The following is a 12,970-nucleotide window of genomic DNA, read 5'->3' as shown; positions in this document are numbered from 1 at the left end:
GTTGTAATTGCTGTTGTTATTGTATTGGTGATTCTTATCACCGTTTTCCTCCCACTTTCTTTTGACTTGCTTCACATTGGCCTCTTCAGCAGTCTGTTCTTTAATTCTTTCTTCAATCTGGTTCACGAGTTTGTGAGCCATTATACATGACTGTTGTATGGAGGCGTGCTCGTGTGAACTTATATCTTCTTGGATTCTTTCCGGTAATCCTTTCACAAACGCGTCGATCTTCTCTTCCTCATCTTCGAATGCTCCCGGACACAATAGGCACAATTCTGTGAATCATCTTTCGTACGTGGTAATATCAAATCCTTGAGTTCGTAACCCTCTAAGTTCTGTCTTGAGCTTATTGACCTCGGTTCTGGGACGGTACTTCTCGTTCATCAAGTGCTTGAATGCTGACCACGGTAGTGCGTACGCATCGTCTTGTCCCACTTGCTCTAGATAGGTATTCCACCATGTTAACACAGAACCTGTGAAGGTATGCGTAGCGTACTTCACTTTGTCCTCTTCAGTACACTTACTTATGGCAAACACCGATTCGACCTTCTCGGTCCACCGTTTCAATCCGATCGGTCCTTCGGTTCCATCAAATTCCAAAGGTTTGCAGGCAGTGAATTCTTTGTAGGTGCATCCTACACGATTTCCTGTACTGCTAGATCCAAGGTTATTATTGGTATGTAGCGCAGCCTGTATTGCGGCTATGTTTGAAGCTAGAAAAGTACGGAATTCCTCTTCATTCATATTCACGGTGTGTCGAGTAGTCGGTGCCATTTCCTTCAAAATAGTCAAATGGAACAAGTTAATCATACAGAATATTAAGAGTAGTTAATAGTATTTCGTAGCATAATATGAACTCATTTATAAAAGCTTTTTCTTCATATTAGCATTTTATAAGTTTAAATTCGGGTAGTACCTACCCGTTAAGTTCATACTTAGTAGCTAATATACAATTCAACTACTACAATTCTATATGAAAAACTGATTATAATAATATTTCGCGTTCAAACTTTTACACAATATTTTACAAACTTACAATACCGCTTATTTTACATATAACATGAAATATAGCACACAATAAATTTGATACAAGATGGTTGTGAAGATAATTCTAGCTAGTACACAAGTCGTTCAGCAAAGGCAATAAAGACACGTAATTCATACGTCCAGAAACAAGTCATGCATTCTGGTTTTACTAGGATTACTTCCCATCCTTGGTCTTGTGGAACATAACCGTTATGGCCGTTGATAAGACAGCGTGTTGTAACATCGTCAAAGGGACGAGGGTTACGTAATGTCCAACAGTCCCGTAACAATCTAAAAACCTCATTTCTTACCCCAATTACCGACTCCGTCACTTGTGGGAACGTTTTGTTTAATAGTTGTAGCCCGATGTTCTTGTTCTCACTTTGGTGAGAAGCGAACATTACTAATCCGTAAGCATAACATGCTTCTTTATGTTGCATGTTAGCCGCTTTTTCTAAATCACAAAGTCCAATATTCGGATATATTGAGTCAAAATAATTTCTTAACCCATTGCGTAAAATAGCATTTGGGTTCCCCGCAATATATGCGTCAAAGTAAACACATCGTAACTTATGGATTTCCCAATGTGATATCCCCCATCTTTCGAACGAAAGCCTTTTATAAACCAAGGCATTCTTGGAACGTTCTTCGAATGTCTTACAAACTGATCTTGCCTTAAATAGTTGTGCCGAAGAATTCTGACCGACTCTAGACAAGATTTCATCAATCATGTCTCCGGGTAGGTCTCTTAAAATATTGGGTTGTCTATCCATTTTGTGTTTTTATACTGTAAAATAGACAAGAGTTAGATTCATAAAAAAAATACTTATTAATACAAGCAATTTTTACATATATCATAAAGCATAAGCACACTATATTACATATATTACACCACACGAATACAACTATCTTATTCTGACTCGCTTGTTTCTTCTTCTTCGGTTTTGGTTCGCTTTGCCAAGTTTCTAGGGATATATGATGTTCCCCTAATACGAGCCGTCGTTTTCCACATTGGTTTAGAAAAACCTGGTGGTTTAGAGGTTCCCGGGTCATTGTTACAACTTAAGGACTTCGGGGGTTGACGATACATATAAAGTTCATCGGGGTTGGAATTAGATTTCTCTATTTTTATGCCCTTTCCCTTATTATTTTCTTTTGTCTTTTTAAATTCAGTTGGGGTAATTTCTATAACATCATCGGAATTCTCGTCGGAATCCGATTCATCGGAGAATTGGTAATCCTCCCAATATTTTGCTTCCTTGGCGGAAACCCCATTGACCATAATTAACCTTGGTCGGTTGGTTGAGGATTTTTTTTTACTTAACCGTTTTATTATTTCCCCCACCGGTTCTATTTCTTCATCCGGTTCCGATTCTTCTTCCGGTTCCGATTCTTCTTCCGGTTCCGACTCTTCTTCCGGTTCCTCTTCGGGAACTTGTGAATCAGTCCACGAATCATTTCAATTTACATTTGACTCTTCATTATTATTAGGTGAGTCAATGGGACTTGTTCTAGAGGTAGACATCTATCACATAATATCAAACGCGTTAAGAGATTAATATATCACATAATATTCACATGTTAAAAATATATAGTTTTCAACAAAATTTGTTAAGCAATCATTTTTCAAGTAAACACGGTCGAAGTCCAGACTCACTAATGCATCCTAACAAACTCGATAAGACACACTAATGCAAAATTCTGGTTCTCTAAGACCAACGCTCGGATACCAACTGAAATGTCCCGTTCTTATTGATTAAAAACGTTCCATATTAATTGATTTCGTTGCGAGGTTTTGACCTCTATATGAGACGTTTTTCAAGGACTGCATTCATTTTAAAACAAACCATAACCTTTATTTCATCAATAAAGGTTTAAAAAGCTTTACGTAGATTATCAAATAATGATAATCTAAAATATCCTGTTTACACACGACCATTACATAATGGTTTACAATACAAATATGTTACAACAAAATAAGTTTCTTGAATGCAGTTTTTACACAATATCATACAAGTATGGACTCAAATCTCGTCCTTATTTAAGTATGCGACAGCGGAAGCTCTTAATAATCACCTGAAAATAAACATGCTTAAAACGTCAACAAAAATGTTGGTGAGTTATAGGTTTAACATATATATATCAAATCATAATAATAGACCACAAGATTTCATATTTCAATACACATCCCATACATAGAGATAAAAATCATTCATATGGTGAACACCTGGTAACCGACTTTAACAAGATGCATATATAAGAATATCCCCATCATTCCGGGACACCCTTCGGATATGATATAAATTTTGAAGTACTAAAGCATCCGGTACTTTGAATGGGGTTTGTTAGGCCCAATAGATCTATCTTTAGGATTCGCGTCAATTAGGGTGTCTGTTTCCTAATTCTTAGATTACCAGACTTAATAAAAAGGGGCATATTCGATTTCGATAATTCAACCATAGAATGTAGTTTCACGTACTTGTGTCTATTTTGTAAATCATTTATAAAACCTGCATGTATTCTCATCCCAAAAATATTAGATTTTAAAAGTGGGACTATAACTCACTTTCACAGATTTTTACTTCGTCGGGAAGTAAGACTTGGCCACTGGTTGATTCACGAACCTATAACAATATATACATATATATCAAAGTATGTTCAAAATATATTTACAACACTTTTAATATATTTTGATGTTTTAAGTTTATTAAGTCAGATGTCCTCGTTAGTAACCTACAACTAGTTGTCCACAGTTAGATGTACAGAAATAAATCGATAAATATTATCTTGAATCAATCCACGACCCAGTGTATACGTATCTCAGTATTGATCACAACTCAATCTATATATATTTTGGAATCAACCTCAATCCTGTATAGCTAACTCCAACATTCACATATAGAGTGTCTATGGTTGTTCCGAAATATATATAGATGTGTCGACATGATAGGTCGAAACATTGTATACGTGTCTATGGTATCTCAAGATTACATAATATACAATACAAGTTTATTAAGTTATGGTTGGAATAGATTTGTTACCAATTTTCACGTAGCTAAAATGAGAAAAATTATCCAATCTTGTTTTACCCATAACTTCTTCATTTTAAATCCGTTTTGAGTGAATCAAATTTCTATGGTTTCATATTGAACTCTATTTTATGAATCTAAACAGAAAAAGTATAGGTTTATAGTCGGAAAAATAAGTTACAAGTCTTTTTTGTAAAGGTAGTCATTTCAGTCGAAAGAACGACGTCTAGATGACCATTTTAGAAAACATACTTCCACTTTGAGTTTAACCATAATTTTTGGATATAGTTTCATGTTCATAATAAAAATCATTTTCTCAGAATAACAACTTTTAAATCAAAGTTTATCATAGTTTTTAATTAACTAACCCAAAACAGCCCGCGGTGTTACTACGACGGCGTAAATCCGGTTTTACGGTGTTTTTCGTGTTTCCAGGTTTTAAATCATTAAGTTATTAGTCTTGTTTTTACATATGTAGTTCATTGTTAATATACTAAATGATATGTTTACTTATCATAGTACCATGTTAACTATATATATATATCCATATATATGTCATCATATAGTTTTTACAAGTTTTAACGTTCGTGAATCACCGGTCAACTTGGGTAGTCAATTGTCTATATGAAACATATTTCAATTAATCAATTCTTAACAAGTTTGATTGCTTAACATGTTAGAAACATTTAATCATGTAAATATCAATCTCAATTAATATATATAAACATGGAAAAGTTCGGGTCACTACAGTAGGAACGAGCGAATGAATAAGGTTTAGAATTTTAGATAGAATATAATCTTGGCGAGATATTCGAAAAATGAGTGTGAAAATGGTGTTTCGAATGGGTTCGTCAGTAAGTGCTTCAGGTTCATCGTCAAGAGTGCAGGTTGGTGGGTGGAAAGGATCGCCTTCTTCTCGTCTCCATCGGTTAAGTCGACTACGAACCCATCAGATGAATTGGGGATGGCCGATTGGTTGATTCGTTCTGGTGACGCTGCTTCCGGAGCTTAGGTGAACATTCATGTCGGAATAGCTGTTGGAATAACTATCGGAATAGCTATCGGAATCTGAGGGACTCGAACTGGTTGAGAGATTCATCTCGTACGATCAGATGAAGGATTTTTGATAAGAAATAGATTATAGGATGTAGATTAGTACCCTGCAATACATAATTTACATATGCATATATAATACTAAAATCCCATAAGTTACGGAGGAATCTACGGAAGTTGTCAGGCAAAGGTAACAATAATAAATACGCTAAGATATGAACTTATCTATACACTGTCTATGCAATAGAGGCAGTAAGACGTGTCTAGACTTTAAGGATGATAAGCAAGTAATTTCGACACGAAATGATAAGCAAAACTTTTGACATGCAGACACGGTCGAAGTCCAGACTCACTAATGCATCTAAACAACTATTAGTTAGACACACTAATGCAAGACCTGGTTCGCTAAGACCACCGTTCTGATACCATATGTAAAGACCCGTCCTAATCCATAAGAACGAATACAATAACATATGATTCATCGCGAGGTATTTGACCTCTATATGATACATTTTACAAACATTGCATTCATTTTTAAAAGACATACTTTCTTCACATCGAATGTTAACGGCATGCATACCATTTCATAATATATATAACTATAATTGACTTAATAATAATCTTGATGAATTCAATGACTCGAATGCAACGTCGTTTGAAATATGGCATGAAGGACTCCAAGTAATATCTCTAAAATGAGCAAATGCACAGCGGAAGACTTCTTTCATACCTGAGAATAAACATGCTTTAAAGTGTCAACCAAAAGGTTGGTGAGTTCATTAGTTTATCATAATCAATTATTTTCATCATTTTAATAGACTACAAGATTTCCATTTCTCATAAATATACGTCCCATGCATAGAGACAAAAATAATCATTCATATGGATTGAACACCTGGTAACTGACATTAACAAGATGCATATAAGAATATCCCCTATCATTCCGGGAAATCCTTCGGACATGATAAAACAAAATCGAAGTACTAAAGCATCCTGTACTTTGGATGGGGTTTGTTAGGCCCAATAGATCTATCATTAGGATTCGCGTCAATTAGAGGTGCACTAATTCTCAAAATTATTGATGTTCCCTAATTCTTAGGCTACCAAGCAAAAAGGGGCATATTCGGCTTCGATCATTCAACCATATAATGTAGTTTCGATTACTTGTGTCTATTTCGTAAAACATTTATAAAAATTTGCGCATGTATTCTCAGCCCAAAAATATAAAGGGTAAAAAGGCAAATGAAACTCACCATAGTGTATTTTGTAGTAAAAATACATATGACAATATTGAACAACTGAACAATGCAGGGTTGGCCTCGGATTCACGAACCTATATCATGTATATATATATTAAAACCAACCTACACTTGTAATTGACAAGTTTATGTTTTATCATTAATTGTTATTTTAGTAATTTGTACGTTTTATTAATAACTAATTTAACTATATTTATTTTATATACTTTATTTATTATGAAATTATTAGTGTTATTATGTGATAGGTACAAAATATATTCTTATATAGCTATTTATTTAGTAACATAATGTAAGTAGCAATTTGTATCTTTTTATGATAATAATAATACTAATAATTAGATTTTTAGCAATGATATTGATATTAATAGTTTTAATAATAATAATAAAATTAATGTTAATTATAATAAAAGTAATGATAATAAGGATAAGATAAAATGTTAGTTTTCATAAAATATTACTTTTAATAAAAATGGTGATTTTTATAAAAATGATGATGTTATTAGAAGTTTTAATAGTCATGTTAATGAAAATATCAATATTAATGTTAAATGATAATTCTAATACTATTATTAATAAAAATGTTACTTTTAGTAATAATGGTTACTACAATTATACTGATAATAATTGTAATAACTATAGTAATATAAATTTTAATATCAAAGATACTGGTTTCATTCGTAATGCTATTACCAAATATAACCTACTTGATAATACTAATAATAATACTTATACTAATAATAGTAGTAAAAATCTTATTATTAATATCAGTGATAATAATTATTACAATAATAATTCTTATGATAATAATACTAATGATAGTCATAATACTTATTTTAATGATAATAATCTAAACTATATATTAAAAAAAATCATGATAATACTAGCTAACATAATAATAATAATAATAATAATAATAATAATAATAATAATGATAATGATAATGATAATGATAATGATAATGATAATGATGATAATAATAATAATAATAATAATAATAATAATAATAATAATAATAATAATAATAATAATAATAATAATAATAATAATCATAATCATAATAATAATAATCATAATAATAATAATCATAATAATAATAATAATAATAACAATTATAATGAAATAATAATAATAATAAGTTTGAAAGTACAACCTTTGAAGAAACCAAAAAAAAATCGCCAGAGAAGGGACTCGAACCCACGACCTCTCGAAACTCGACACTAACCCCTAACCATTCTGCCATACATGCTTTTCTGTTAATACACGAATTCCATTTGTATTTATTATATAATTCTGTTTCTTTTCTTCTTTCTTCTTCACAGCTTAACTAGTCGAACAGGTAAATCCCAATACCAATTCATTTTTTGATTTATCATTAAAACTTAATTACTATTAACCAGTAATTGTAAATAATAGACTCATAACAAAAAAAAATATAGAACCAAGAACAGCTGAAGCTGTTATCGAAGGAAGAAAAAAAAATAACTCAATGTTTGATTTCGAATTCAAGGAGGTTTCACATTATATTTATAACATGAAATGGTTTGTAAATCATCCATAAAAACTTCTGAAATCATTAATTCAACTCAGATTGAAACAGGAAACTCAAATTTTACTGAAGAACAACACTTTGACTTTTTAATTCAAAACTTTTGACTCAAAAATTAGAACTTGATACAATAAATTGAAGTTTGAAATTTTTCAGATAGATTGAACGAAGGATTTCTAACAATCCTTCATTTACAGATTTTTAAATGCGATACAAAATCATGACTTGGCCTAAAAGTTGAAGAACAGGACATCGTTGTCTGTTAAAAAAAATTAATGGCTTAAATTGATTTAGTAAACTCTGGTTGTTGTATCTGCTATTGATAGTAAAAAATAAAAAATTTGGAAACACTCCGTTTATCCCATAATTGATACGTTATATATATAATGTGTGTATCAATCTTTCTTTTCCTCAGACGACAAGAACAAAAAAAAAATAATATCAATAAAGGTTGATTGCGATTGTAAACAGAATTTGGAGTGTTTTGACAATTGGTTCGTGATTTGTACTAACTCAGAGATTGAGGAACAAATTTAACACAGTTGAAAGGTACATGCATTGGATTCAGACTCTCAATCATATATATATGATTTTATATAAATAATACTTTTAATTATATTAATAATAATTAAATTTTCTAATAACATTAATAATAGAATTTATAATAATAATATTAATATTATCATTATCAAATAATACTTAAAATGATATTAATAATATTATTAGTAATAATAGTAATAAATTGTATTATTTTCTAATAACTATAATAACAATGATATTAATAATAATTTATAATAATAATAATTCAATTGATAATTGTAATTATAAAAATAATGATAATAATAATCTTAATCAAAATTTTACTACTCATTATGATATAATAATGATATTAACAATGATAACAATAATATTAGTAATAATAACAAATTATAAGTATTGACTTTCATATCTATATATCATCTATTGAAAACAATAATTTAACAAGTAGTAATATTAATATTAATGTTAATAATAATAATAGAAGTAATAATAACATTAGTATAAAAATTATAATTTAAACTTGTAATTACTTAATATCTTTTATAGGTATGTAATATATATATATATATATATATATATATATATATATATATATATATATATTACATAATATCTTTTATCAAATATTGAATATTTACAAATTATATATATATATATATATATATATATATATATTACTACATATATACCATTACTTATATATATATATATATATATATATATATATATATATATATATATATATATATATATATATATATATATATATATATAAGTAATGGTATATATGTAGTAATATATATATACCATTACTTATATACCATTACTTATATATATATATATATATATATATATATATATATATATATATATATATATATATATATATATATATATATATATATTACTACATATATATATGTAGTAACTTAATTATTTTGTTCATTAGTTTACCTTTTTAATTTCAATTGATTAAATTGTATTTTATTATTTCAAATTAATTATATATACTTTTGTTTATGTTTATATATGTATATAGATATATATACTTACTTATATATATACACATTTATTTATATATCTAAATATATTTATTTGTAACTAATTGTTCGTGAATCGTCGGTAATGGTCGAAGGGTAATTGAATACATGAACATAGTTCCAAAATTTTGAGACTCAACCTTACAGACTTTGCTTATCGTATCGAAATCATATAAAGATTAAGTTTAAATTTAGTCGGAAATTCCTGGGTCATCACACGAATCAACCTTCTTCCTCCTTGATTTGAGCTCTCTCACTCTAGAACTCTCCTCTCTCTCTCTAGAATTTAAAGTGGAAGGATGAGGCGGTTGAAAGTGGAGTGAATGAGGCTCCTAGAACTGATCTTGTAGTCTTAAATTCGTCCAACAAGTGAAAGGACCCAACTACCCCCTTTAAATATCTAAAAGCAAAACAGCTGGTCTGCCAGCTCATCTAGACGACCTCCAGCATCCTGGACGGTGTCCAGTCCTTCACAATTGGACGGCGTCCTCTATTTTGGACGGCGTCCCACTTAGCTGGAAACATGATCTTACAATTTTTTTATCATCCCTACTAGAGGTGCAATCAAGAACCACTTTTCGAACTAACCGCCCCTTAGAACCGAAACCGGTTCTCCCAAGAACCAGTTCTCCTAGAACCAGATCCGGTTCTCAACAACCGAACCGGTTCCCAAAGGATAAATTTGACCGGGTATAAACTAATTTCCAAAAAACCAATTTCGAACCGGTCCTCGTGACCGATTCTGAATCGATTCTCCTGATCTAAACGGTTTTTTTTTTGTTATTTCTTGAGTGTTATTTTACCGCACAAGTTTAGTATATATAGATTGATTTTGGTTGAAAACACACCAACAATCACTCACAAATATCTCCCTGATATCTTTAATTACTCTCGGTTATCTATTTCTTACTCTTTGCTACTAATCTTGCAATTGATCACTCACAATCACAAGCTTACACTTCTGATGGAACATCTTCACGCCTATATTACACAAACATTGATGCTTTAAGGGTTAAAGCTACTACCCAAAACTAAGAAATTTGGTCTCATTTCAACATGTACGTTATGGATGATAATACGGAAAAAGCTCGTTGCAAGAGTTATCTTAAGTTTCTTGGCATAAATTCTAACTCTACATTAAACAAATAACTTACTTGTACTTGTAAAGGAGTTATTAAAGATCCGACACAATCTACACTTGGTTCAGATGGTCCGGTTTTTTATATAAGATGTCGAATCCCTTAGATTAAATTTTACAAAGTTTGTCATTCACCTAGGACTTCTATTCAACCACTTCGACGATGAAAAGCTTACGGAGATAATCAAACATCGATTACGAGCGCGATATCAAATGGTACTTCGTACTGCTCCTATACGTAATACTTTTAAAATATGTCAAGACGCTAAAAATAATATAATTGAAAGTTTTAGAAACTTTAAATATAACTTGTGATATTTGGACCACACAAATTGCTATGACAAATTCTTTTTAGCAGTTATGGCTCATTGGTTTAATCCTGAATCATGATTAATAATGAAACAGACAATTGCTTTTAAACTATTTGGTTATCCTCATACCGGTATAATTTTAGAAAAATTTTATATGACACTCTAGTTGACTACAATTTAGTAGATAAAGTTTTTACGATTTCACTAGATAATAATTCCTCCAATAATACCAATGGTATAAATATGTTAAAGTTACGTTTTAAACCGGTTTTAGATGGTGTTTTTTAATTCTCGTGGTGTCACTCGTGCAAGTTCTTTAAATATTGCCTGGAATAAAAAATAAAAATTGCGAATTTATTAGTAATTATGTATAATTCGAGCAACCAACGCTAAATGAACTATAGATCTTATCGACACAATTGTGGTGAACCACCACCAGGACATTGTTTTGATTATAATTCTAGGTGGAATCTACTGGCCTTATGTTGTCGTGAAACTTTAATAGATTTTAATAAGTGTTAGAATACATTTGGCATATATTTAATGTAAGCTTATTCTCGAGCCTTCTAAGCTCCGTTTTGAATGCGAGTTAAAAAAAAAGTCTTGATCTATTTTGTAAAAAAGAATTTTTTTCGACATCTAACATTGAAGAGTTGTTCCTTTTGTGAAAGTTGCTTCCTTTAGTGTTCGTTTTTTTTAAAGTTAGTTGATCTATTTTCTAAAAAAGAATGTTTTTCGTTGGTAGCATTGAAAGGTTGTTCCTTTTATGAAAGTTGCCTCCTTTATCGTTGAGGGAAAAAAAAAGGTTAGTTTGATTTTTTGGTTAAAAAAGAATTTTTTTCGACAGCTTTTGGTAACATTGAAGGGTTGATTCTTTTATGAGAGTTGTTTCTTTTATCGTTGGAGACAAAAAAAAAGTGAAATGACAAAAATACTCCTAGTTACTATTGATGAATAGTGCTACAGGGTTTTGTCTATTAGATATATAAATAATATGAAATATTGATTATTTAAAAAAGAAAAAAATATATTATATTGAAAAATAGCTATTGAATAACGGATATATTTTAGAAAATCAAACACAAAACGTCTGATGCTCGACAGTGAGGCTCGACGTTAACGCCAGCAAAACGCCGGGACGGAGTCGGCGGTGCCATCATCCCGGCGTCGAATTTCGTCGACGGTGAAAAACGGTGTGGACTTCGTATGCTCTTATGTTTCTCGGTATATCCAACCCCATTTGAGTTTCTCTACCAACTTTTTACATTTTCTAAACCACGATCTGATATCTGTTCCATCCATAAAACAAGGGAGGTGATCCTCACACACCATTTTTTATCCATACACACTTGTTTTACATAAATTGACAAGTTTGCCCTTACTTTTAACATAAAGACAAAGATGGTAATGTTGACTAATATAAGGGTAGGATTGAAATTTCATGTAAAATAGTGTGTATGGATCAAAAAGTGATGTGTGAGAATCACTTCCCATAAAACAATGGGTTGAAAAGTAATTTACTAGTTTAATTGTGTACGACCTACAAAACCACGTGAACCCCACAAAACCATTTATTGCACAATAAAAAATCAACATCACACCAACAAATGACACATCCAATTTTCAAAGAAACGTCTAGATTCTATAGATAAACTCAGAAAACACCCAACTTTATTTCCGATCATCATCATCAATCAACCCTTTTCACCATAAATATTCATACTCCATTAAATCAAGAAGAAGATGCTTCATCTGTTCTTTTCAGTAGCTTTTTCAGCTGCGCCGTTGACTTTATACGTACCACCAGTCAGATTCTTAAATCTGTTTGTACAAACTGTGGAAGATCTATGGAGTGAATCTAGTGGTTATACACATAGAGTTTATCCACGTGTACGGTATGCATTTCATAGGCTTTGGAATTGTATAACCCAATAATTAACTAACACACTAACCATAAATTAATACCGCAATCAGTAGTTAATTGCATGTACATATATTTGTAGCCTTTTTTCGTTTGTTTGATGATGA

This window comes from Rutidosis leptorrhynchoides, chromosome 8 (genome assembly GCF_046630445.1).
Source record: "Rutidosis leptorrhynchoides isolate AG116_Rl617_1_P2 chromosome 8, CSIRO_AGI_Rlap_v1, whole genome shotgun sequence".
Taxonomy (NCBI): Eukaryota; Viridiplantae; Streptophyta; class Magnoliopsida; order Asterales; family Asteraceae; genus Rutidosis; species Rutidosis leptorrhynchoides.
Note: the sequence above shows the minus strand (reverse complement) of the source record.